Below are 12354 nucleotides of genomic sequence, written 5' to 3' on the forward strand. Positions count from 1 at the left end.
AAGCTACATTTTCACAATTAGGGACAAATTTCACATTTTGAAGTTGTTTCTGTGTGAACGTCCTTTGTTTCCCAAGACAGACCATTCCCTAAACCACAGCAACAGTCACCTCAAGCAATGTGAACGTAACCGTTTGTCCACCAACATCATATCATGGAATTACAAACATAATACATAATATAACGCCTCTTCGGTTTAGTCAGTGTTAGGGACAGGGGAAGGGTTAGGGGTTACATCATCAACATCCTAAAAGTAATGCCAAAGTATCTCAATGGCCTCCTGGTGGCTGGCTGTAGTACAAGTCATAAACCCCAACTCCTCCATGTTAGTGTTTGGGACATGCGCCAAACAAAAAAGGGAAAAGACACATTAAGTAACATTTTCTGATGGTGTCTGTCCTTGCAGTTAATTTTCACAACACTGATGCTTGCTCAAGTGTTTTCCAGTGAGCTTGGATTTGATTCCTCATTTGATGCTTGTCTATGACCATGACACAAAAAACACAGAAAATCCCCAAATAGCGATGATAAACAACATTTATGAAGGATAAGTATGTGTTATTTATGTCTCTTGGTGATACCAGGCTGGTCTACATAATCTGGAATCCAATTAGATTTTATTGGGGGGGATGGAAAATGTTTTACAAGAAGAAGCATCAGCCCAAATCTCTTTAACTTCCAAATGAATCATTTCCTTTTTTACGAGGCTGAATTCTGATTTCAGAGTGCAACATTTTTCCTGTCCTTTTACTTTCTCTGGACTAATATAATTTAGAGTGAAATAATTTAATCGTCTAATCATAATTATGTAATAATGCAGCAGCTATGTTCCACATTATAATTATTATTGCACGGCAGCTCCACATTGATATCATTCATTCCCATCATTCCTTTGTGTGACCTCCATTTTCTCTCCTCGTTTTCTAATCTCTGTTCAACAAGCAAAAGTGTTCAAGTGAATTCTTAACCATACACCGGAGGGAGAGAAGCAGCAGGAGGAAGGAGCAACATTTGATAGTCCTAAATGTGCTCCAGCTCTACACTGTCTCCTGCATAGGGCACAGTATTCATCTCTCAGTGGGGAGGGTGATTAGACGGAGAGCTCGGTCCTGTAAATGGATTTCTGGGACAGAATAACCGGTCTGACTGGCCTAACTCCGGAGACAACACCTTCTCCTCCTTCTGCCCGCTGTCTGTCTTTCACTCGCTCTCTCACAAACGTCTTATCAAATCGTCCGTGTCCAGGAACAACATGAAAACAATGCCCAAAGCAGAAAAGGCATAGATATTTATGGAATTGACATTTTCTGTATTTACAGCTTCAGTTGAAAATGGAACTCTGTGATCCTACTGAGATAATGTGATTGATGATATGATGTAATTTGTCTACTGTATGAAATAGCTAATAACAACTTTGACCATGTGTTCTTTCTCTGGCAGTGTGTGGGCATGTGTGTGTGTACGTGTGTGTGTGTGTGTGTGTGTGTGTGTGTGTGTGTGTGTGTGTGTGTGCGTGCGTGTGTGCGCTCTGTGCCATATCCAAGACTGGATAGGTGCTATGAATAAAACATTGAATCCATTAAAAAATTAATCGACTCTACCTTAGGCATAATTATGGTGCAATTCCTCCCAGAGTGCATGTGTGTGTGTGTCGTGTGGGTGCGAGTGTGCTGTTCAATGCAATTGTGCACATGCTAATCTCATAAGATGCGTTGTTTATGGCCTATATCTGAAAATTTAAATAGAACATGTGCCTGCTAATGTGATGGATAAAAAAAGAAAAGAAATTCAGCAGCCTATTCACGCGACGAGTCAAACTCTTGTCTAACTTGACATTTGGGAAATACGAGGTCCTGACCCAGCAGTTATTGTATTTGTGCAAATTATCTGGAGTTTTGCACGTTTGCCGTTACAGGGAGATTTAGTTTTGAACGATAGAACAGTCTTGTGATGTGCTGCTGTCGCTGCTGTATGTTGTGTTTATGTCTTATGAAATATTCAGAGATGGTTCATGTTGCTAACAAAACGGTGCGGACATGAACCTGAGTGGCTCTGGGACACAACAAAGAGACCTCCGAGTACAAGGTGGAGCGGTGGGGAATTAGATGATGCAAAAAGCAAATATGTAAGAGGAGGATGGGAGGATGGGGGGGGGGGGGGGGCAAAACTGGTTGAGGGATGGATGCAAAACAAATAAAAGCATGTAAATCGTTCTGTCCATAATAGTATCACTAGCATATAGCTGGGATGTAAAAGATCTTGAGCTTTATTTTCAACACTATTCTTTAGCCTTTGCACACAAAAACCTAGGCGATTGGTGAGGTTTCTCATATTTCTACCACAGTCGAACTGATTCATGACCTTATTGAAATGATTTTGAATATAAAACCCCTAAAAGCTTTCATCTTAATTATCCATACATTAAAGAGCAATTCCTCCCCTCAGTGGTTTTTCTCCAGACAGCCTGACACTGTTCACATCCTTCATCCGTCCGGTGCATTTTGCCCTGTTGTGGTCTCTGTTGGGACGCTATACTAATTAAGTCACAGAGGTCTCTGCTGGGTAGCGAGCCAGGATGACTGTTTGAAAAAGACAGTGTCTGTGTGTTTGTGTGTGTTTGTGCGTGTGTGTGTGTGCGTGTGTGTGTGTGTGTGTGTATGTGTGTGTGTGTGTGTGTGTGTGTGTGTGTGTGTGTGTGTCATAAAGGCCAGGCTGATTTCATGACTCCGCTGGGTACAGAAGGGATAATAAATTACAGCAGAGCAGCAGCTGGGGGTCTGTGATGTGGCAGTCTGTGTGTGTGTCTGAGTGTGAGTGGTTGTATGCGCAAGTTTGTGTGTATGTATTTGTGTGTGCCCAAAATTGAGCAAATATGTGGTTATGTGAATTGACACATATTTAAAATTACAACATTTGGAAGTTTTTGAGCAAAACTGGGAAATCTGCTCTTTTTTTTCTTTTGTCGGTCTTCACTTTTGTCTGATTCTCATCTGCATAGAAGTAAATAGGACAAGAGATTGAAAATTTGTGTTTTAAAAACTCACATAACAATTTATTAACCTGAATCTGTGAAATATTCTGAAATTTAAAAGAGGCACTAAAGAAAACATGGTCAAAATTAGAATTGTGGGATAAAAAAATAGTGCTGGTATATTAATATTTTATTGCCCTGGTGGTAACAATGACAATCCGATGAGAACTCCACATACTAATGCCAAACTTTCATGGATGAATATGTGAAAGCAGATTTTATATTAATCTGAAAACACAGTTTCTTGTTTTACCCAAAATGTTGTTGATCTTTCTGCGAAGAAAAACTGGGTCAAGGATGCAGATAAACTATATCTGAATGTCTTTCTCTTTTCTTGAGAGAATTCATATCTACACATAGTCTGCTCTGTATGAATTTGTTGTTGCCATGGCAATGTCACAATTGCACTACATTTTCATTCATTCAATGTTCGTGACATGTGAAAGTGACTCTTCTCCTGCTTATTTTCATATATTTGGGTCTTTATTTTTGTAATCAATCATTGCAAGGAAAGCAATTGGAAACGATTGATTTGCCAAAGGGCCATAAAGTGTGTGCATGTGTGTGTTTGTGTGTGTAATTAAAGAATGTGCACAGATGTGTGTGGAATCAATTGAGGGACCATGCCCGTAAAGAAGGAGCGGTTTCATTTACCTTCTGGGCGCTGTTCCATGGCTGATGAGTCTGGCTGAGGGACAGGCTGAAAGGAGCAAGGACAACAGACAACAGCTGCCGGGTGGATGAGGTGGTGTGATTGTCTTCAGCTGCTTGTTTGGGTTTGAAAGTGACGTTCAAGTCGCGTATCAAGTCAAATCCCTACTAAAGTGTTGAAATATGAATTGTAATGTAATAATACAATTCTGAATCAATGGCTTTATGGTGTAAATCGCTGTTTAAGTGCGGGAGGAGAAATTCCACAACTCTCAGACTAAGCCCAACGACCAGGAAAATGAAAGATTTTCACCAAAACTCTCCCTCTTTAAGGAAACGTTGTGTATTGAGGCTGCTTGAGGCCTTGATTCCCTGAACCTCTTCAGCTCTGAGGGTCTGAGGATGAAATTTGATCTTCACATCAGACTTGTTGTTGGTTATCCGCTGACCTGTGAGCTGCTCTCTGTCTTGGCTTGTTTCCTCGTCTTGTCTAGTCTGCGTTGGAGTGGTTCATTGTGTGTGTGTCTAACCCTCTTGTTTTCTCTTTTTCCTGTGTGTCTGTACACACATGCACACACACACACACACACACACACATGCACACTTGCAGTGCTGACCCAGGCTAAAATAAAAACCAATGGATAGAGGAATGCTGAGTCAAGCAGACATGAGCCACCCCCTACCCCAATAAGGGTACAGAGCATGTGGCCTCATCAATAATGGAAAGTCCTCCCTAAAGCCCTGCAAGTCATGTGTGTGTGTGTCTCTGTCTATGTGTGCGTATGTATGTGTGTGTGTGTGTGTGTGTGTGTGTGCGTGTGTGTGTGTGTGGGGGGGGGGGTGTCTGTCTGTCTGTCCGTGTTTGTGGGTGGAAGAGTGTGTCACTAAAAAGAAAATGAATGTGTGCTTGTGTCAAGATTGTTTGGATATCCTGTGTGTTTATGTTTGCGCACGTCTCTCTATAGTGATGAGGGACAATTTTGGTTCAATACCATCAATGTGAGGACATTTTTGTGACACACCCTACCAACCACACACACAGACACACACACAGACACGTGCTTAGACACTAAATTACGCGTAGGTTAAGGTAAGGGCTAGTCATCTAGTTGTGATGGTTAAGGTTCGGGTATGGGGCAAGGAAATAAATGACTATTATGTCAACGAGTGTCCTCACAACTATAGAGAGATGTGCATGTGTGTGTTAAAATAATTAGTTCAGGCTTCTTGAGTTTTTTTTCCACATTACTTTAACTTTAAGGTGGAGCTCCAAGTGTCTCTTATCAGTTGGCACAGATGTCCCTCCCAGGATACTGCGATGTACTGTGATGTCTGTGTGTGTGTGTCTGTGTGTCTGTGTGTGTGTGTCAGCCAACGGATGAAGCTAAATCGAATGCATCAGGATTCCAGACGAGACAATGTGTCGCTCCCTCCAACTACTCTCTAATCCTCCAAATCTTAGTTTCTTCAACTATGTGTTGAGAATTAAAGAATTGAAGACTGAGCCTTATGTCACAAGCAGGAAAAGCAAAGCAACCAGGCATTGCTTTGATATCCAACTCGTCACTTGTGAGCTTTAATTGGGTTGGTTTTGTGCCAATATGTATGAGGGCCACGTCACACTATCATAAACTGTATACTCTCTCCTTGCATCACATCTTGGAATCAAGCCACTGGCTGATTGTGAGCTGTCTGCCTCCGACCTATAACGCTGCCACCCAAATGGAACGAGATACTGTTTGCGGTATGCAAAACATTGATAAGCCTCAAGAGTAACGTGTCCTTAAATCACTCACTATTTTCAGTTTTTTGAGGTCGGCCTTTGTCGCTAGGAGACAATCTCAACGTGAAAGCAGGAGAGGGAGAGCAGTGAAGACATGCAGCGAAGAGCCGGGTTGTCTGGAACCCAAGCCTCTGTTCACTCACCTATTTAATCAGGCTCCCCATCATTCCGTTTCTCTTTATAGATTTAACATTTAACTTTACTGTCCACTGATTCATTGACTATCCCAAATACCCCCCTTACTCACCTCAATAGTGAGCTGTGAAATTAAATTAATCTTTATAATCATATATTTCATTTTGGGATTGTTACACTGTGTGTCTAATCAAAAGTTACACGCTAAATATTATTTCACTTCTGCTCTTATCTTTTTTTTTTTTTTTATTTGCTTTGTTCAATAAAGTAAACTGTTCCTCTTTCCTCTGGCGCATGAGAAAATCCTTCAGTGTTTCATTTTAAGCTGTTTTCTACAAAGATGTATGCCCCATTAATAATATGAAGGCTGAAAATTCATAAATGCATATTGTGTTAACTGTCAGGCCGGCGAGAAATTTTAATGTGATGAGTTTTATCAGGTTCATTTGGCATGGTCGTCTATATTAGGAATCAGTGGGAGGTTGGTGAGAGCCTTGGAAAAGAAGAAGTGATTCGTTCTGTCAAAGATTTATAAGCTGAGAGCCAGACTGGTCTCTGTTAATTACTCTTCCACAGCGAGGATGTTTCCTTCCTCGCCACAGTCCCTTCAGACGTGAGAGCTCCTTCAAGTCTAACGCCAACTGAGGTTATCGCTCTCGGTCATAATGAACTGAAGTCTCGCTCAACTTTCTCTCAAACTTGGCTCATAAAAGATTTGACAGGTGGATTGAAGTTTTTGCTCCTTGGAACCTGTCAGAACTGTCACCAGAAAGCTCGATCACTGACATTATTTTCAGCGGTGTAGCGGAGGGCTACCTTTTCTTTGCTGGCTTTTCTGAAAGTGAGGTCAAAGTTGCATAACACACGGTGCATGTGGTTTCTCGAATCTTCTATCAAAACGCTGATCTCAGACAATATCTCCAGACTGGGAGGTTCCCGAACTGATCGGAGGGAGGGCTACTGTAAGAGGAAGGTCGCGGATGAGGTCACAGGAGTTTACAGGATTTTATTAATCCTATTTGATGTCTGGACTGGTGATGATTGCTGTACAAGCTGCGTTAGCATTATTATCAAGCAGAAAGACTTTGTGACCTTTGCAGTATGAGGCAGAGGCCTTTAGTGGAAGAGATTGATCCCCCCCCCCCGAACCTAGCTCGACCCAACCCAACCCCTCGGGGCCCCCCAGGATCTGTTTTGTTTATTGACCTCGGAATAAAGAGTTCACAATCTGGTCCATTGGTAGTTAGAGCCATTGATTGGAGTACAACACATGGATGATCAATCTGTTAAAAATCGCAGTGGCTGTGAGCTCGGCCTGTCACCAGCCTCTGGGGTCATGGGAGGCACACAGCAATGTGACTGCTCTCCTGCATGCATGCAAACAAAATGGCCTTTTGTGTGTTCATGCATATTTGCTTATCACCCAAAATCACTCTCTAAACAAACTGCTTAGAGAGTCTGAATATGATTTTATCATTTGCAATGGTGATATCAGAAGAACAATAGCAAATGTTATCTCCTCAGTTGTTTCTGGTTTAAATTCATGATCACTTGTTTGGTTTTTATCATAGTTTGAATGTTGCTTTAAAACACAATAGCTTTTGTTTTTCTCTAATGTGGTTGAGGATTCAGTTTTTAAGCATCTAAAGGGTTTATACATAAACAGGGGAGCGTAACTACAAGGTAGGCAAAGCAGGCCTGGTGGCTTGAGATGACAGGAAGTCCCAGAGAATGGCTAATCCACAGGGACAACACTATTGTGAGAAGCCCCTTAAAATCTATGATTGTCTGCAGGAGGCTGCAACAAAACCATGGTCGGAACCCCCCCCCCCCATGAGGCCCCATGCCACTGTCGTTCTTTCAAAAGCTTTGTAATTTTAGCAGTTTGGTTGAAAACCAGAGCATCTAAATGTCTGTGTATGATGGGCCTGGGATGGTGGTGGAGGTTTGCACTCAAAATTGACTCCTTTCCTGTTATTTGTGTTTATGCACAGTCTGCAATTTGTTATCCACTTTGATACAAAAGCAGTCATTGGAACATTGGAATTATAAACTGACCTTTTTCCTGGGCTCCCTAACAATGTTCTGAAACTCTCCTGGATAAAAGCATCGGGGCAACGTAGCTTTGCAGAGTTAAACGTTGATGTGAATTTGTCACAGAACATGATAATGAGATTCTATTGTGCTGTTAAAGGAGACAAAGAGCATTTTGTGCTTTTCCTCTTTACTGTCGAGCCATGTTTATTCATGTTGCACATCAACAAAGGATGTAAATGATACAAAATGCAAACGCCATAGGCCTGCCAGCTTATATGGTGAGGCTTATTCGCTGTGTGCATTCTGCATTGCATGTGCATTAATCACACATTTAAAGATGAACGGTCAGTCCTCTGTAATTCTCCTCTCACGATGACAATCTAACATTGTTTTATTTTAAATCGCTGTCTGTGTTTGTGCTGCCGGTTTTAACCCGATCTCTCCACACACTCTTTCTCTGAGCCAGCAGTAGTGGACAGATGGTGGGATCAAACCCCATCAAACATTTACAACCTCACAGACGCAGCCTCAAAACGCTCACTACCTGACATCATAGAGGTCCACCCATATACCACCCCCACATGTACATACACTCAAATGAAAAAGACCTAGCTCAAGAGCAAGGCAGCTTTCTAATGATCGTGTTATGGGGCACTGATAGAGGTCTGAATGGCATCGTCACTGGTCGGCACTGGCCGGGTAAATTTGTAAGCAGAAAACGATCTTGTGTGTAACGCATGTGCGTCATCCCAAAGGTGGGTCTCTGTTATCCTGCTGCTCAAGGACTTTCATCAGGACATATTGAAGGCATCAGACTTGTTTTACTGCAGCCTCGAGTCCCCGAGGTCCTATATCTCATACAAAAGGAGAAGGGCGATAGAGAAGAAGGGAGGACAAGGATGATGAGTCAAGGGAGAGAGAGAGAGCAGGCGAATGAAACGAGGAGGAGGAGGAGGAGCAGGAGGAGGAGGAGCAGGAGGAGGAGGAGGAGGAGGAGGAGGAGGAGGAGGAGGATGACAGGGTTGAGGAGGATGGGAAGAGAGAAACGCAGGCGATTAGCGGCCGGGGGAGAAGAGAAGCAGGAGGAGGAAGCAGAGGAAAGGTGACGGCGGTGGTGCTGGAGGAACTGAAATTGATGTCATGCAACAATGTCCTTCAGGCTTTTAGTGAAACAACAAGCATGGTTTTGCACCCACTGAATGATGCAGTAACATCCAGCAAACTGTTAGACGGAAAATATATCCAATATAACTTGCAGAACCGTGGGTGGATGCTCAGGTAAAGTCCAGCAGCAAAAGTCCAATTTCTTAAATGCTGAGCTGTATTGAACAATGTATTTCAGCAGGTACACATTTTACATTTTGATGTAGTAATTCCTCCAGTCACAAAATATCACAAAGTATTTTGACCGAAAATCTTTGCAGAAACACACACTTAAAGATACTTTCAAGCAGGGAAAACCTAATACATACTTATGAGGTTGCAGATGAATAGATGCTCAAGTTAGAGAATATCTAAATAATCATCAGCCTGTTTCTATCCCAACAAACCCCAGAGAGATTTGGTTGCCAAGTCAACCACAACCACCTCGATGACAGCCACGCAGCAGTCAGCCTGTCTTCACCTCTGTTCTATATGCAACCGAATCGTGCTCGCTGCTTTTCTTATCATGAATTTGCATATTCTCGGAAAACGAGAACGCCACCTGCTTCAGGGATCATTCCAGGTTGTCATGTTTGAGTCGCTGGTTTCGATAAGGAGATTACATTGTATGTTTTAGTCTTTATTGTAGCTTATGTGACGCCGAGACAAATCCCTCGCTCTCAGATCAGCTTTATTACCTCAAGAGCTGCCAGTTTGTTCTGGTGAATAACTGAGACAGCAGCTGATGAAAAAAAGTATATACCCAACTCCCAAATGTTGACAGGACGCTTGGAAACAAATTCAATTATTTTTCCTCATATATTTGTAAAATACGTTCCCTGGCCTAGGATTGGCTAAATGTCCTCTGGTGAGTTGAGGGAAGAAGAGGCTGTGGATGTGCAGAGCATGAACAAACCAGGAAGAGAGATTTTTTTTATTTGAAGTGCACAGTGGGAAAGCAACTTTCACTAGGATGAATGGGCGCCATCTTGGAAATGCACGTTTGATAATCTGTCCATGTGTCTAACTCACAGTTGGAACGCATTACGAGTGGGTTAGTAGGCAGTAACTAGACACACATGACTGTTGAAAGGAGGTTGTGATATTCTGGGAATTTCTGCTGAATAATTGTTTTACAGGATTATGAACTGGGGCTTGTTGTGGGTCGCCAACGCTTCTCACTTTCATGTGAGGAATCTGTCTGTCTGTCTGTAGATCTGCTTCAAATGTGGCAGGTACTACCCACCCGCCTATCAAAGTACTCTAGTTAGCTTTTCAATGCTTGCCAGTATTATTTTTTTTTTTTAATTCACAGCTAGATAAGTCTTTGTGCAGCAGCGCTGAGTCCCTCATGTCCTCACCTACAGTATGTCTGCAGCTAGTATTTACTTTGTGCAGCTCAGTAACTGCAGGTTACTTTTGCTGCTCAATAAAGCCGCCATCAGCAATACCAAAGTTAAATGGCCCATTCCAAACAGGTATGTTTAGTACAGGCAACGCACCATAAAATTAAACAAGCCTTAAAAAGATCAAACACGACATGAATGAGGATGTTGCAGTGATATATGAGAGGATTGTTTTGACCAGAAAGAAGATGATGGTCTTAATGTTTCTGAAATGCATCAGGAGGTTGACAGCATTTCTTTTTGTCTCACTTTTAATGGTCGGCATGTTACTTCCTTTCCTTTTCGATTTGCCTCCTCGCTCTTAAATATTAACCATATAAAGTTTTATAATCTAAAATTGCCTCGGAGTCTGCGAAAGTTTACTGTTAAAGTTGTAAAAGGTTTTCCCCCTGGGAACGGCAAACACAAGCCGGCTGCTGCATGATCTGAAACCCCAAGCAGAGATAACGTGAGCCGATGGCTCGCAGCTACGGCTGTGTGAGGGGTCACGTACAATTCTGTGTGCAAAGGCAGTAAACATTTGAAGAGGTTTGCCAGAGGACAGTGAGACAATCATAGCATGAATAAATGCAAGTCATGCATAAACCGGGGAGTGTGTCTGCTCTCACATGCAAGGACTCACTCACTCACCCACTCACACAGAAGAGCTGTTCATTGTCACATATCCTGGCCTTTAATAACCTGCGTGGGTCACTGTATCGCTTTTATTTTAGACAGATAATTACACATAATGACATTGGACATGCAGAACAAAGCAGGCAGAGACTATCACAGAGATCAGTCACCAGGTCTCATACACACACACACACACACACACACACTTCTATCCAAGGACACTCATTGGTATAATGCATTTCCCAACTCCTTACCCCTACCATCACTAGCCCTAAAAGCAAACGTTAAGCCTCAGATAGTCCTTTGAGTGGGGGCCGACCAAAAATGTACTAGCTTCCCGAAAATGTCTTCATTCTGTAACGTCCATGCTCCTGGTCCTCACAGATATAAGTAAAAGTACACACATACACACACCTTGATTTTCAGGAATTCAGACCCAGAGATGAGTCTGAGTTCTCTGCCAGTGTGGACCACGCTCTCCTCCTGCAGTGTGTCTGCAGTCATTGAGATGCACAGCGAGGTCTAAACAAAGCTCTGCCAAGTTGTTGGCAGCCATTTAACCACCACCAACACACAAACACACACATGCACAGATGCATAAGAGAGATCGACACAGACACCAGGATCATCATTTAAAATCAGAAATCATTTCCTGAGTTGATCCTTTCAATTAACAGTACGAGGTGATCCTTGCAGAGGTGATGCAATGCAAATACTGCAATACTTCCTGCTCTGCACCAACATTAAACTGTGATGCTATTAGCTCTGCGACGAGGCTGTACTGAAGCCACAGTTGTGCTTTCAGTTAAACGCTAATGCTGCAAACATGCTCAAAGCGACAATGCTAACAAACATGTCATGACCTTCATGTAGTGATCATTATTATGGCAGTGCGGAATGCTAACTTCTGCTAATTCAAGCCATATAGCTCCAAATTTCAGATGAAGCTAATGTGAGAGCGGTTAGCCTTGCAGGTATTTCATCTCTGGAAAGTCAGGTAATCAAATTTATTACCCTTGATCCTGACAGAGACATATATTTGTGAACCAAATTGCACGGCAATCCATTTAATGGTAGTGGAAACAGACACCATTAGTTGGAAAGTCAGTGTATCACAAAGTTCATATTTCGACTCAACAGGCCACCACTGTTATTAAAGCCAAGTACTGCCAACACAAACACTTACATATCAAGCTTGAGACCAGACAGATTGCTCTAGTTCTCTTCCTAACACCACTGACTGCAGAACGTAAGAGGCAGCATGTTTTGTTGGAGCAGAAGAATTTTATCAAACATTATCTGTTGCCTTGTGTTAGTTTATTGTGGCACCTCTTTGCCATGCTGAATAAATAAAGAAATAAACATTAGCACTATAAAGCATTGTTTGTAAGTCTTCTCCTTTGCTCTTCCTTTGAGCATCAACTTTGTTGTTGTGGATGATGAAACGATGCAGAAACAGCTGAACATTAAAGTGTAGGTGGTGCAGGGGCACGAGGTGGTGTTTGCCTTTTATTAACATATCCAGACACTGTGCTGCAAACAGACACATCCTCC

The sequence above is a fragment of the Platichthys flesus genome, chromosome 15 (genome assembly GCF_949316205.1).
Source record: "Platichthys flesus chromosome 15, fPlaFle2.1, whole genome shotgun sequence".
Classification (NCBI taxonomy): Eukaryota; Metazoa; Chordata; class Actinopteri; order Pleuronectiformes; family Pleuronectidae; genus Platichthys; species Platichthys flesus.